The sequence below is a fragment of the Alexandromys fortis genome, unplaced genomic scaffold (assembly GCF_014885135.2).
Source record: "Alexandromys fortis isolate MF-2015 unplaced genomic scaffold, M_Fortis_MF-2015_v1.1 scaffold_338, whole genome shotgun sequence".
NCBI lineage: Eukaryota > Metazoa > Chordata > Mammalia > Rodentia > Cricetidae > Alexandromys > Alexandromys fortis.
This window is the reverse complement of record NW_026068212.1, coordinates 635786-650964: the sequence shown is the minus strand read 5'-3', so window position 1 is coordinate 650964 and position 15179 is coordinate 635786. Positions and strand designations below refer to the sequence as shown.

Below are 15179 nucleotides of genomic sequence, written 5' to 3'. Positions count from 1 at the left end.
ATAAAAATATATACATATATAAAAAGAGTTTAAATGGAACTACCCTATAATGGGAGACAAACAAAATTCCAACTTGATACCATACACTACCAAAAGTTCCCAGTACCAGCAATAGAAATCTTAGAATTTCTGGCCAATGGGATCCCATAACTCCCACAAACATTACATGATATTCCCATTGCTCTCGGTTACCCTCCAGCACATGACAGCAATTGAAGACACCATATACTTGAGTCACAAACATGAAGAAATCAAATAGCCACTGATCTGGAAGTTCCACCCCTACTGGATAACATTAATAGTGCTAAAGGATGGTTTTCACAATATGGGAGGAGAAAAGTAATCACCAGTCTCTCCCAGCTATGAACCCTGCATATTGTAATAATGACCTGGCTGGCAAGACGTGCCCATTAGTGCAATAATAGTGCGAATGTTATGGCAGTGATCATCCACTTTCTGACTGGATCTAAGGCTCACTCCATGAAATGGGACAAATATTTTGCACTGTTAGTGAGGCCAACATCCCAAGGCCCTAAGAGAGTTTCTACTACTATTATTCCACTAAATGGACATAGATAGCATTTAAACTTCTAATGACTTACTGATTTACTCAAAGATCAGTGTATCACTCAATCCTGTATGGTCTATTTAAACACACTGTGAACCCCAAGTCTGAATTTGCATTTGTTAAATAAAGTCAACCTTGGGTCAAGAGGCCCAGTTAGCAGTTAGTTGACAGAAAGCAATCATAGAGAATCAGAGAGTGTCTGTAAGATGATAGAGACACACAGGAAGTAAGAGGGAGGGACTTGGTGTAGAGTGGGTGCCATGGTAAAAATAAAATGGTGCTGTTCCCTGAGTGGCCCACGGGCCATGAGGGCTGACGAGTCCTAGGCAGGAGGCTGCATGGTCAGTAAGAGACCCAGTCAGAGCAGCCAGTCCCACAAGGAGCAGCAGCCACAGTGGGTGAGAGACAGACCAATAGGCACACCATGCAGAGCGATGTGGGATATTTATTTAGTGGGTTATAAAAGGAAAAGGGAGAGAGTGGGAGAAGGGGGATGAGGAAAGAAATGGGGGGGGGGAGCCATGGCAACAGCAGCTAACTCTTTGGGAGAAAGACAGAAAGAGAGAAGGGACTGGCAGTCTTGCTTCAGCAGATGGGGGAGGGAGTAGACAGGGCTTGTCTCTTAAAGGAACAGGACAGACCATTACAGTTGGTTCTTTTGTTTTGGTAGAACAGAAGGATGCCCTCTTTCAGAGATGTTAGCAAAGAGAGAAGGTCAACTAGTTGCTACTCAATCTCCCTGAGCTAGCAGGTGTTTACACCAGGCTTTGATTCCTTAATCTTATTGGTAAATAAAACAATAGAGATTTAAGTAAATGCTATAGTTGGCAACAGCAAGACAACCAGTGTCTATGGGAACAGAATTTCTGCTAGGCCACAGCCTGAGCAGTTAAAGAATCAGGCCAATAACTGTAGAGCTGCCTTTGCTGGCTAAAACAGCAGCAGATTAAAGTGCAGTCTCTGTGCTGATGAAAAAACAACCTTTGTTAGAGAAGCTTCTTTCAGCAGATAGTGATTTTCACAGAGATCCACCACTGGAATAAGAGAATAACAGATTGTGGGATATTCACCAGTAAACGGGATGCCACAACTTAAGGCTCAGGGCTAATCATCGGAGAGGGAATGGAAAGACTGTAAGAGCCAAAGGTGGTGGATGACTTCAAGGAAATGGGGTTTTCTGGACACAAGGAGGCATACACACAGGAACTCACAGTTGTTGTGGCAGCATACACAGGATATGAGAAAACTCAAGTCAGACAAAGTCCCAGCAAGAAGTGTGATGAGGTGACCATGTAATAACCACTCTTAGCTGAGGGGATGATTGACATTTGACAGCTGCTGGCAAAGGCAGAGTTGGTTTCCTTTAATGGTGTAGGCTCTAATATATTGACCATACTCCAGGGTAGGGCCCACACCCAAGAGAAGGTAACCAATGTAAACTGAGCTTGATGGGTTTGAAAAGAGAGTGTTGAATAGTGAATGAGTTAGAAACTGAGAGAGAAAACAAGAAGCTGGATGGGGAGGAAGGCTAAGGTGGATCTGGGAAAAACTGGGGTGACTGTGATCAAAATACACTGTATGAAAATTTCAAAGACTTAATAAAATATTATTTTAAAAATAAAACAAAACAGAACCATGAACCATCTCTTTGCTGACTTTAAGGAATATACTCCATCATCAATGTTAGTTACTACCCTAAGGGCAGAGAACAAAAAAAGCACTGTATGTAATGTATATTTATTATAATAATATATATAATATGTAATATATATAATATGTAATAGAATCAGATAGCAATCAGGAATTGCTGTTGAAGTGGACTTCAAACAAAAACTACTCCAAAGAGAGACAGAAGGACACTTTATGTTGATTAAAGGCAAAAATCCATCAAGAGGACATTACAATTATAAACATACATTTATCAAATCCAGGTGCACTTGATCTCATTAAAGACAAATACTACTTGCTATAAGGTCACAGATTGTGATGATTGGTATTAATTGTCAGCTCGACTGAATCTAGGATCATCTGGTAGATGTGTGCATGCCTGGGAGGCATTATTTTGATCATTTTAATTGGAGCGGGAAGACTCACCTACTGTGGGTGGTATTCCCTTGTTGGGATCCTGGGTCATATAAGTGGGGGAATTAAAAAACATGCATGTTTCCACTGCTCTCTTCTAATTGTGACTGTCATGTGAGCAGCTGCTTCAAGTGCATACTGCTCTGAATTCCTTGCAAGATGGACTGTAACTTGAACTGTGAGCTAAACCAAACTATCTCTCTTAAGTTGCTTCTGTTTAGAGTATTTTTTCACAGTAACAGAAAGATAACTAAAACATAGATTTACAGTGTGTTTACACTAATAGTGGGTGACTTCAATACCTACTCCACTCTTGCCCTTAGACAGGTCATCTGAACAAAAGAAAGAGAATCATCTGAGTTCAATGACATCATAGAACAAATGGGCTTAATAGATATCTACAGAGCATTCCATCAAGATGCTACAAAGCACATATACTTCTCAAAAACACATGGAATTTTCTCAAAATATATCACATATTAGAACTCAGAGTAAGTCTCAAAAAATATAAGAGAATTGAAGTAACTTCTTGCACTGTATTTGGTCACATTGGAATAAACCTAAATATCAACAGCAAGAAAAAGTGTAGAAAACACACAAACTCATAGAGATTAAGCAACACAGTATGTAATGATGAAAGTGTAACAGAAGAAATCAAAAGAAAAATTCAAAATTCTTAGAAGTGAATGAAAATGAAACTTGTGGAAAATAATAAAAGTAACACTAAAAGAAAAGGTCATAGATATAAATTCTTACATCAAAAAATGGCACTCCACACCCACTGAGACAGTGGGGGCTGATCTATTGGGAGCTCACCAAGGCCAGCTGGACTGTGACTGAAACAGCATGGGATAAAACCGGACTCTCTGATCATGGCGAACAATGAGGACTGATGAGAAGCCAAGGTCAATGGCAAGGGGTTCTGATCCTACTTCATGTTCCGGCTTGGTGGGAGCCTAGCCAGTTTGGATGTTCACCTTCCTAGACATGGACGGAGGGGGGAGGACCTTGGACTTTCCACAGGGCAGGGAACCATGACTGCTCTTTGGATTAGAGAGGGAGGGAGAGACGAGTGGGGGGAGGGAAATGGGAGGCTGGGAGGAGGCGGAAACCTTTTTTTTCTTATTCTCAATAAAAAAAATGGCACTCCAATAAATAGCTTAATCATGCACAACCTCACAGCCTTAGAGAAACTAAACAAGCCAAACCTCAAAGGAGTCTATGGAGATAAATATTAAGATCAGGACATGTCATACACCTTATTAAAGAATTATCCAGCACACGGGAGGCAGAGGCAGGTAGATCTCTGAGTTTAAAGACAACCTGGTTTACAGGGTGAGTTCCAGGACAGTCAGGGCTACACAGAGAAACCCTGTCTTGGGGAAAATATAAACATCGGGACTTAAATTAATGAAATTGAAAAGAAAAAATACAAAAAAAATCAATGAAACAGTTTGGTTTTTTTAAACATAAAAAAGATTGACAAACCCTTTTCCAAACAACAACAAAAAAATTTAGAAGAACCAAATTTTAGAATTAGGCATAAAAATTGAGACAACAGAGGAAAGGAGAGGAGGAAAGAGCATATGACCTTGAGGCTGCAGGGGAAATGTAAAGGAGGAACCAACTTAGTTAATGTGTACCTATCACACGTGTTGCGAGTTCTTTACCCAAGGACTTGTACACAGAATCAGCTATGAGGGAGGATGGGGGCATAACTATAGATGGGCACGATCTAAGCAGTGCCTGATTTGGGTTCTAACACAATCAAAAATTTTGTAAGTCAATAAAAGGAATATTTTCTTTGTTAAAAAAAATATAGATTGAAGCTGTGCAGTGGTGGTGCACACCTTTAATCCGAGCACTCAGGAGGCAGAGGCAGGTGGATCTCTGTGAGTTTGAGGCCAGCCTGGTCTACAGAGTGAGTTCCAGAACAGCCAAAGCTACACAAAGAAACCCTGTCTCAAAAAATCAAAAAAAAAAAAAGAAAAGAAAAGAAAATGATTGAGCAAATTAGGAAGCGTTTGTATGTTTGAAGAAGAAATTCAAGCAACATGTAAGCATGAGAAGGTGCTTGCCTTGCAAGAAACAAAGGAATATGCATTTAAATGGAAAGAAGGAACAATTTTCCGTATAGTGTTTCAAGTACTGTAAATACTTAAGATATTTGAATTTTGCATTTGGAGACGGTGACATATCAATATGTGAGCAATGGTATTGTAAGATGGGGTTAAGGGAAATTCTCTTTCTTATATTTATTTTTACTTATGCAATTAGGAAGTAATTATTTGCAACCACTTAAAGGAGTTCTCAGCTGGAACTTCGGAATGAGTATCTAAGCTGTGGTTACGTCCTCTGGCTCCCCCTGGAGGACATTTAGCCATTTTGAGTTATCCTGGCTTCGACTTCAGAAACCAGATCTTAGTGGTTACTTAGACAAGAATGGGACTGTGGTGAAGATGTTAGTACACTAGCATTTCAAGAGTCAATTATAAAAACAACACTCGGTGTGCTGGTATGACCATTCTTTTCAAGCAAAAACAGAAAGTTTAAAGTGGAAGACCTGTTCATTGTGAAGAAGGGTTAGGATGACAAGAAACTAGAAGAATGGATAAAGGTAATGCAAGCTAATTTTTATTGGAATGTAACTTATGAATAAGGATGCAGCCCATATTGCAAGCACTTAAATTGTCATACCCAGTGTATGTTCCAGAAGTCTGAGGAAACATTTCAATCAAGACACTGCCCATGAACTATGGTCCATCACGTCTGTGACTGTCATCAAACCCATGGCCATTTCACCTGTTTCACAGGCTGTATACCAAGAGCAGCAAAGATCTGATTATTAAATTGAAAGCACCTGTATGAACCTGTTATAAAACGAGTAACAGTTCATAGTTCTGCAAAGTTTCTATCACCTTTAACTTAGTATTCAGCTTCCCATACCTCATAAACGATATGAATGAAAGTCCCTGTGTACCAACATGACTTTCTGTAGGAGAAAATTTAGTTTTATTGCACTGGGTCCCCTGGAAACGGAGGTGTGTCAGAGTGCAATATTATTGAAGAAAGTCTCCAAAAACAAGGAACAGGTAGAAGCATACATGCATACAATATTCAATGTAATTTAACTTTGAATCAATATACAAGGATCTATACCAATGTAATTGTTTATAAATAATAACTCACAAGTATTCACTCTATTACTCACTATTATTATTAGTTTGAGTAAGCTCATACTAATCTATTATCCCATCCAATTCCCCCTTTTTTTCCTTCTTTTTTTTGTTTTTGTTGTTGTTGTTGTTTTTTAGATTTTTCAAGATAGGGTTTCTCTGTAGCTTTGGTGCCTGGCCTGGAACTAGCTCTTGTAGACCAGGCTGGCCTTGAACTCACAGAGATCCACCTGCCTCTGCCTCCCGAGTGCTGGGATTAAAGGCGTGTGCCACCACCGCCCGGCTTTCCCCCCTTTTTTCAAAGAGATCCTTGAGCTTATAAAATTTCCCCCCAACCACCAACCCTATACCAATTACAATCAATCCCTAACTGATGTCCCTAACCATGAGGACAAACTTTGTTGAGAGAGAGAACATCGTCTTATAGAATTACTTCCAGCTGTCATGGGGACGATGTCCTTTCTATGGGATCCTGTGAAAGTAAAATGATAGTTAAGTTCCAAGATTAATGTCTGGTATAATAGCAAATAGTCTCTGAGCATTTGGTAGGGTTGGGCACCAATTGTTGCAGGGGGCCACTTGTTCATCCTGGCCAGCCAACTAGCTTAGCCCCAAAATAACCACAGAAACTGTATTAATTAAATCATTGCTTGGCCCATTAGTTCTAGTTTTATATTTGCTAATTCTTATGTCTTAATTTAACCCATTTCTATTAATCTGTGTATCACCACATGGCAGTGGCTTACCAGGTAAAATTCCCAATGTCTGTCTCTAGCGGATCCGTAGCATCTCTTTCATTCTGCTTTCTTCCTCCCAGAATACCATTTAGTTTTCCCTGCCTACCTAAGTTCTGCCCTATTAACAGGCCCAAAGCAGTTTTTTTACTAACCAATGAAAGCAACATAAAGACAGAAGGACCTCCTACACGCACACACACACACAGAGAGAGAGAGAGAGAGAGAGAGAGAGAAAGAGAAAGAGAGAAACCTGGCTGGGATCCCTTTAATTCCTTTGTGAATGTAGCCTCATTACTAATGTCCTATTGCCTGAAAGTCCATAGAATCTCCAAATTCTGATAATAGGGACTGAGCCTTTGGTGCCTTTAGTCCAGTCAAAAGCATCTGGACACAATCACATTCAGCATTCAAAATATGAATTTAGAAGGCATGTAAACATATGTAAGAACTGTTCATTTGGCAACATAATAGTGTATATTCAGAACAGAAAACTTACGCAAACTCTAAAATTATCCAGATTTTTGTGGCTTCTCAGATCTTCCACTGTTGAAAACTATTGTGGGACACTATTCCTGATAGGATATACACAAATGTATTCACCATGTTCAGGAAACATGACAGACCAAAGCAATGATACCAATGAAGTCTAACTTGAGAAACCAATAAGTTTTATTGGGATTACATAGAGGAATATAAGTTAGGGGTTTACTTACAGTAGCATCACCCAAAAGCCCACCCTAGTCAGGGTGACAACTCGTGAAAGCTGCATGACTTAAAGGCAGCTCAGCTGCTCTGAGAAGCCCCTTAGCAGTCCCTGATGCTAATAAAACATTGAGGAAAGAGGTCTTTGTGCAACTTGCCAGTTTTAGGGACTTTCTGAGTCTTTTTAGGTTTTATTTCTAAAGTTCATTTTAGACATATTTATTTATTTACTTTTGTGTATGAGTGCTTTGCCTGCATGTATTTAGACACCACATTCATGCCTGCTATTCACAGAGATGAAAAAGTGTGTCAGTTGTCCGGGAACTAGAGTTATAGATGATTGTGGGTCACTATGTGGTTAGTGTGAACGTAGTCCCTATGTAAGAGCAACAAATGCTCTTAACCACTAAATCATCTATCCACACCCAAGAAGTTCCTGAATCTTAAGGGGCCTTCTTTAGAACTTCCTGGGTCTTGAGGAGCTTCAGAAAAAATTACTACATGAAAGGAGCATGACCAACTCATAATGTCTGTCCCTGTCTTTGACTTTCCCCAAGAAAGAAAAACAAGCTAATTCTTCCCCAGGCTACCCCTACTCAATGACAGAAAATTTTGTGAAGGGCAGTGGATGCTCATCTCTGCAAGAAACAGAGTTCCTCTAATAAGCAATTTGGGGTTCAGGGATTCCCTGTCTCCAGCACCTCTCCAGAACTATGGTAAACATTGAGTCTCTTCTTACCTAATCTTCTCTTCATTAAGCAATGTCAGACCTTCATCATGACCTCATCTGATTATTGTTATGCCTGCATCCTTCTCAAACTTTTCCATTCAGTGAGTACCCAGTATATCTGACTCTTTCTTGACATCACAGAAAACCTGAACTTCTAGCTTGGTATCTGGCTCACTCACAGGCTTGTGCTTTCTTGTACAATCTAAGACCACCTGCTGAGGGATGGTCTTATCCACAGTGGGATAGGACCCCTATATCAATGAGTAAATAAGACAGTCCTCCACAGAGGTATCTACACACGACTGTTCTCTAGGCAATTCCTTAAACTGCGACTTTCGTCCATGAGTCTAGGCTGCCAGGTTAATAATTAACACTAATTTGTACAGCCACTTAAGTGCTCAGGAGAAACTAGCGGGCACTTTGTTTATGGCAAAAGTGTAGCCAGGCGGTGGTGGCTAAATGCCTTTAATCCCAGCACTCGGGAGGCAGAAGCAGGCAGATCTCTGTGAGTTCGAGGCCAGCCTGGTCTACAAGAGCTAGTTCCAGGACAGGAACCAAAGCTACGGAGAAACCCTGTCTCGAAAATTCAAAAAAAAAAAAGTGCAGACACATGAAGCCTAGGCTGATGTAGCACTGTGTTGGCCACAGTAAGAAAGCATAGGTGTGGTTCAGAGCAGCTAAGAAGCTGAGAGTGACACATATGCTATTTCTCAAAGTTTCACTCTTTGGATTGGATTTGGTCCCTTAAGTTGGATGGATAGTCTCTCTTTCTTGCACACATACACATGCCCTTTTTTTTGTAAATTGGAACTAAAACATTTACCACCTTTTTTTTTCTTTTTGAAACCTGGTCTTGTTATCCTGGGTTCAAGTGATTTCTCCAGGTTCAGTTTCCCAAGTATCTGATTTTAACTATTTGTAAGCATGGGCAAAAGCAATACTGAGTTTGGTCTGTGCAAACCCAATTTAATATGTCATTTAATACTGCTTACTAGCCTGCAAGTTTGTTCATTCAGCTGAAATTAAAGTCCCTGGATTTAAAGTATTCTAAGAACTGAACTACCTAATTTTCCTCTGATCTACTTTTAGTTTAAGGTCACTTTATTTTAGCCTTAAAATTATGTAGCAATTACTTTGAAAACTGGAGGAAGATTTTAAGTCTAAGGACAGCTGGGACTACACAGCAAGTTCCAGTTATCAAGGCCTATCTCCAAAGAAAACAACAAAACTGAAATCCTGTAACTTGGTGGAATATAGAGCTTCACACTTATCAATTATGAATCAACTTCCCAGTAATCTTTTTACACACTGTTAATAAAAAAGGTGGCTTAGTTTGCACATTTGTTTATAACAAGTTGATAAAATTTTCCATTAAAGCTACCAGTAGCAATAAAAGTAATTATACTAAACATCATTAATAACTATTATATTACATTGCAAACTTGTTCTTCTTTGAGTCATTAAAGCTGAGCACCGATTTTGCAACTTCATTTTAGAGTTATTTTTTAATTATACGTATTAGTCAGGATTCTCTAAGGAACAGAACTAATAGAATGAACTATGTGCATCTATATATTAGCAAGGGATTTCTCAGAGCACCTTATAGGTTGTGGATCAAGTGGTCCCACAAGGGATGTCTCCTGATGGAAAGGTCAAGAATCTAGTAGCTGTTCAGTCCACAAGACTGGATGTGTGAGCAGTCCCAGTCTAGTGCTGGAGTCCCAGGGAGGTCCCAGAGAGGTGCCAGTTTTCAGTCCACATTGGAATTCTGAAGAATTAAGTTCTGAAACCAGCAACGGAATGGGTCAGGATAGATAAGTTTGCCAGTGAGAATGAGGACATACAGAAATCACAAGCTTCCATCCATCGTGTGCACACAAATGCAGATGCACCTGGAGGCCAGAAGAGGGAGTGAATCCTCTGGAGTCAGGGTAACAGGAGATTGTGAGTTTCCTGGAGTGGATGCTGTGACTGACCCTGGGTCCTCTGTAGGAGCTCTATGAACTCTTTATCACTGATCCATCCCTAGGTTTGGTTTCTTTGTCATATCCCAGAATCCTTGGATGTCAAGAGCATGCTCTTTTTTTCCCATTGATGTTTGAGTATAGTATTTTCTCAGTCTTGTTCTGAATCCCTAATGATATCTCTTTTGTATGATCAAGTACATTGGTGATGTTTCTACATCCAAGTTTGAACCCAGTCAAAAATAAGCCTTTAAGAATAACAACCGGTCAGACCTTGAATCTCAAAAAAAGAAAGAGAAGAAAAGAGAAAAGGAGAGACGAGAGAAGAGAAGAGAAGAGAAGAGAAGAGAAGAGAAGAGAAGAGAAGAGAAGAGAAGAGAAGAGAAGAGAAGAGAAGCTAAACATCTGAGGAAGAACTGTTTTTATAGTTCTGGTTCTAATTCTGTCATGGATTTTTTTTTCCTTTTGCTGGTGGATATACATTTAAACATATTCAATAGTGAAAATGTTAAATCCAATGTGAAGCTCCACAGTTTCAGAATAATTACTCTAACTGTATAAAAGACCACTGAAATGTACAGGCTCTAGATCTGGTTAATTCTAGTATTTTTTTAAAAAATTGTATTCCCCTTAATGAATTTATTTAGTTTTATGTACTTGATGAAAGAGAGAAAGAAGAGAAGGATAAGGAAGAAAGGAAGGAAGGAGGGAGGGAAGGAGGGAGGGAAAGAAGGAGGGAGGGAAGGAAGGAAGGAAGGAAGGAAGGAAGGAAGGAAGGAAGGAAGGAAAGAAGGGTTGGAATGAAGGAGGGAGGGAGGGAGAGAGGGAGGGAGGGAGGGAGGGAGGAAGAAAAAGTGTTGGAGCAGCTTTCTTCAGGGCCTTTGGAAACTGAAGACTGAGTGAGCATGGAAACCCAAGCTTGTGATCAATGATGAAGGCCAGAGAATCAACAGTTCAAAGGGGATCCTGGGCCTACACAGCTAGGCTCACAAGATACCTTGAAACAAAATACCAGGTCAGAAGAAAAAGTGCGGTAGAGAAGGGAAGGGAAACTTGGGGACTGGCAAACATATATAGAGATAAGGGATGAGGCATTAAACAATTGAACTTGTGAACTGATTTCTTGTTATTTTGATTCAGGGTATACTTTGTAGATCAAACTGGCCTTGAATTTACAGAAATCCTTTTACCTCAGCTTCCTGCGTATGGGAAATACGGACTGCGTCTTTCCTATAATAGATGCTGTACCTAGCAAGTGTTTGATGTCTCCAAGAACTGCCTTCATTTCAGTAGCTTCTCTTTTTTGCATACGAGTGGCCTCTACTGGCCACATTTAGCTTTGCAGTGCATGGACTGAACATATTACCTCACTCTGGAGATGACCTAGACCTTCCTGGATAGGATGGCTGATGTTCTGAGGAGGTGTCTTCCAAGTACAATAGCTGCAAAGGGAAGAAGCCACAGCACTGAAATCTCTATAGACTGACCTATTGTTATGCTTTCAAACTCCACTAAGCATTAATCACTCAGATGGATGGGACAGCAAAATGTCTGTTTGCTGGCACTTCAGAGTTCATGGGCTCTACTGCAGTGAACCCATAGGCAGAGAGATGCTCTGGAGGTTGATCCACCTGCTGACCTCAGGCTCAGGGATGTCACAGTCCAAAATTATTCCCAACTAATGCCATGTGCTCCCAAACACCTATGTGTGTCAGCGTCTGGGTTGAGCCTCCTCTCACCTGCAGTTCCTGGTTTGTTTTTTCAATTTTACTTTAATCTTTATATATTTTTATTTAGAGCATGTTGTTTTATAGATGGGCAAACTGGGCAAACATTCCATAAATTTCTTGTGTACTACATTTTCCACACCTTTATCAGCGGGATACTTTTATTAGAACTGATAAGCCTATAGTGACATGTTGCTATCACACAGGGTCCTGGTTCATGATAAGGTGATGTGCATTCTTTGGGTTTAACAAATAAAGAACGACAGGAGCCCATCACTGCAGCATCACTCAATATAGTTTCACTACCTTAAAGGTTCTCCATGCGCAGTCTTTTCTCCCTTTTACTAATCTCTGACACTGTGATTATTATATTGTTGTTTGCTTCATTGGTTGTTTTTCAGTTTTAACTTCTGTGATGTCGTGCAGTGGGAATCAGACAGAATGTAGTCTTTCAAACTGGCTTCTTTATCTAATAACTTTCATTATGCTTTCCTATGCCTTTCTATGACATCATAGCTCATTTTCTTCAACACTGAATAATATTCTATCGTCTGCCTGTGTTACAGTTTATCCATTCACCTTCTAAAAGGCATACTGGTTGCACGCAATTTTGAGTAAATATGTATCAAGTTGTAAATTTCTATATGCCATATTCTGTGTGTTTCTAGATTTTTATCCTCTGAGTAAATACCAAGGAACACTGTTTCTTATTTTTATGTATGAATTTATAAGAGCCTGTTTAAATTTCAAAGTGGTTGTTCTAGTTTATATTTCACACTAGTGGTTTTAACTTACCTCTGTTTCTTAGAGTCTTGGGAAATCAAGCAAAGCTAGCCTTTAGTGTGCACCTCACAGGAAATGGGGTGAATCTGCCTTCTGCTCCTTTCCCTCTAACAGAGCTGAGTGAGTCTAAGGAGTGTGAAGCTGAAGCCCTGAGCTGCTGACTGGGGAGCATTATCTTTCAGGTAAGCCAATTTATGGCTCTTTCTCCTCAGAAAATCTTGAAGTTCAGTATTGTGATAACTAATGAGACAAAATACTCTTCATTTATTTGGCATATTTGAAGAATGAGTAAAAGTATCCTCAATTTATTTAAAACCTACAAATAAGCCATAAACTTAGAAAGAATTAATTCAAAGAAAATGAATGAATCTAAAGCTGCTAGGGATGAATCTAAAGCCTATATATATGCTGGATAAGCATGCCTAATGCTATGTTAATATTTTTATAAATTCATTGAAAATAGTTTGTTTCCTTCTTAAATAATAGCTATGTCATTTAGTCTGTATGTTTCTTAATTACTCGGAATTTTCGTTGTTGAAAAGTAGGTCAGGCTTAGTGAACTGTGCACTGCTGATAAAGGAAAGGCTTGATCCGAATGTTCACCCACTGGAGAATGGTAAGAAAGGAAAATACTAGTCAAAAAAGGGGTGCCCGAACCATGAAACCAAGTTCAGAGTGAGCATGAATAACAAAGTAGAATGTATAATGTATGATTAAGACTCTATCAACCCAAACAAACTAAGACAAACAACTTTTAGCAGCCTGGTAATAACAATGTCTTGATTGTGGTCAGGGAAACTGGATATGGATATTTTCACTCATTCCAAGCAAAAGAATTTGCAGAACACTCCTCCACTTCAGATTCCTACTGCTTGGCTTTTCTTCTGGCCCCAGTTGAGTCTTGGTAGCCAGACTCAGACATGGAAGGTGGCTTCGTCTTTAATGAGTTCTCCACATAGTCATCCGAATTATCTTCTAAAGCTCAGTTGGATAATGTTATTTCTTTACTTAGCAACATTTGACATCACTTTTTTGCCTTCAGAATGAAGCTTAACTGTTTAGGCAGGAATGCCACACCAATTTCAGGCTGCTGCTGACCTGAAGTTGTTTATTTTGGTATGGCAGGGGTGGGCTGGACAGGGAGGATCTTGCTGGATAACTAAGGCTGGACTCAAACTCATGATCTTCCTGCCTCAGACTCCCAAGGACTAGGATGACAGGCATATACTGCCATGCTCACTCTCTCGTAATATAATTTCTGAATTGAAGTTCTCTTTTCTCACTCTGGAGAAGCGAACTGAAGACCCTGAGGCGCTGTCACTTGCACTCTCTGTTCTCAGTGAGGGAAATGGTTTTCACACCTCCTTCACAGCTTGTAGGGCCATAACAAATAATAACTCCTGATTAGCAGTCACTTCTTCAGCTTGGTCCTCAAAGTTATAACATGTTTATGTTTTTCAGGGGTTCTTTTTTTTTTTGCTTTTCCGTTTATTTAATTCCATCCAGTGCCCCCCACTTCATAGCACCTGGGGGCGCTGAGGAACCCTCCCGAGTCCGTAAAAAGTCACAGTTTGAAGGGAAGGAGAGAAGCAGCTAGGCCTGGGTCCGACACCTACGACGCTGGCTGCTCCTCAGGCTCAGCGTTCTCTGCCAAGTAGCTTCTGTATGGAATTGCTAAGATCTTCTAGATTGCTAAGCAGCTGGTCCAGGTTTCGGTCAGCCATTGTCTTCTTCTGCTCCTCAGGCAAGCCCTCTGTGACCCCATCATCTTCCTCTCTCTTCCTCGTCCTCCTCCTCCCCACACACGTCCAGGCTGAAGTGCAGTCTGGCCAATTTCTCCGCACTTGCTCCAGCTGCTCGAAGGAGCATTCCTTCCCAAAGGCCTGCAGGCGACCCGAATGAAAGTCATTGAGCAGGTTCAGCAGCCCCCCTCCATCTCGTAGACATCGGTCACTTCAGTCAGGAAGGAGTGCAGCAGGTGCGTGCCTGCAGAGCCGCCCCCACCTCCAGCCAGCACAGGGCGGCATTTCACCTTGCCTACTCTCTCAAACTTGGTTCGCTGCTTGGGTGATGGCAGATGAGGGAGTCCCAGGGCTAAGGAGCCACTGTGGCTGGTGGGCACAGGAACTCTCCGCAGTGTGCCTGAGGCCTGGGCGGGTTGGGCCAGGCAGGGCTTAGGACTCCTCTTCTTCTTTTTGTCATCCATTGGGTGCTTGATTGGACCTCAGGCCTGGAGGTTGGGGTCTGGAGTGGGGGAACGGTGCTTCTCTGAGGGGTTCTCTTTTATTAGAGTCATGCAGGGTTTTTTTTTTTTTGTAAAAATCTCAATGTCCAGATTTTACCCACAGAAATTGCAGTCTCATTATCTTCAAAGAGTTTGAGCACAACTGTGTTTTAAATGTTCTCCCACAGTGTGCTTGCTTGGAACTGAAAATGGGTCCTCTGGAAGAGCAGCAAGCACTCTCAACAGCAAAACCACATTTCCAGACCCAGGCCTCGTTTCATTATTGAAAAAGGGTATTATTCAATTTCCCACAGTATCTTTAAACATTTTATAACCCAACTGTCCTTGAACTAGAGATCCTCAGCCCCCCAAAGGTTGGGGATTTAAAGTAATTTTTCTTAATAAATATACATATCCCCGTGAGCTGTAAATGGATCAGAGTCACGGCAAGCCTTTCACCTACTTAGCCATCTCCCCAGCTCTACA

General features: G+C 40.7%; 1 pseudogene; it reads right to left on the bottom strand.

The window, feature by feature from the left end:
* Nucleotides 1–14004: 14004 nt before the first annotated feature.
* Nucleotides 14005–14725, bottom strand: LOC126493359 (coiled-coil domain-containing protein 28B-like; annotated as a pseudogene).
* Between the last annotated feature and the right edge of the window lie 454 nt (nucleotides 14726–15179).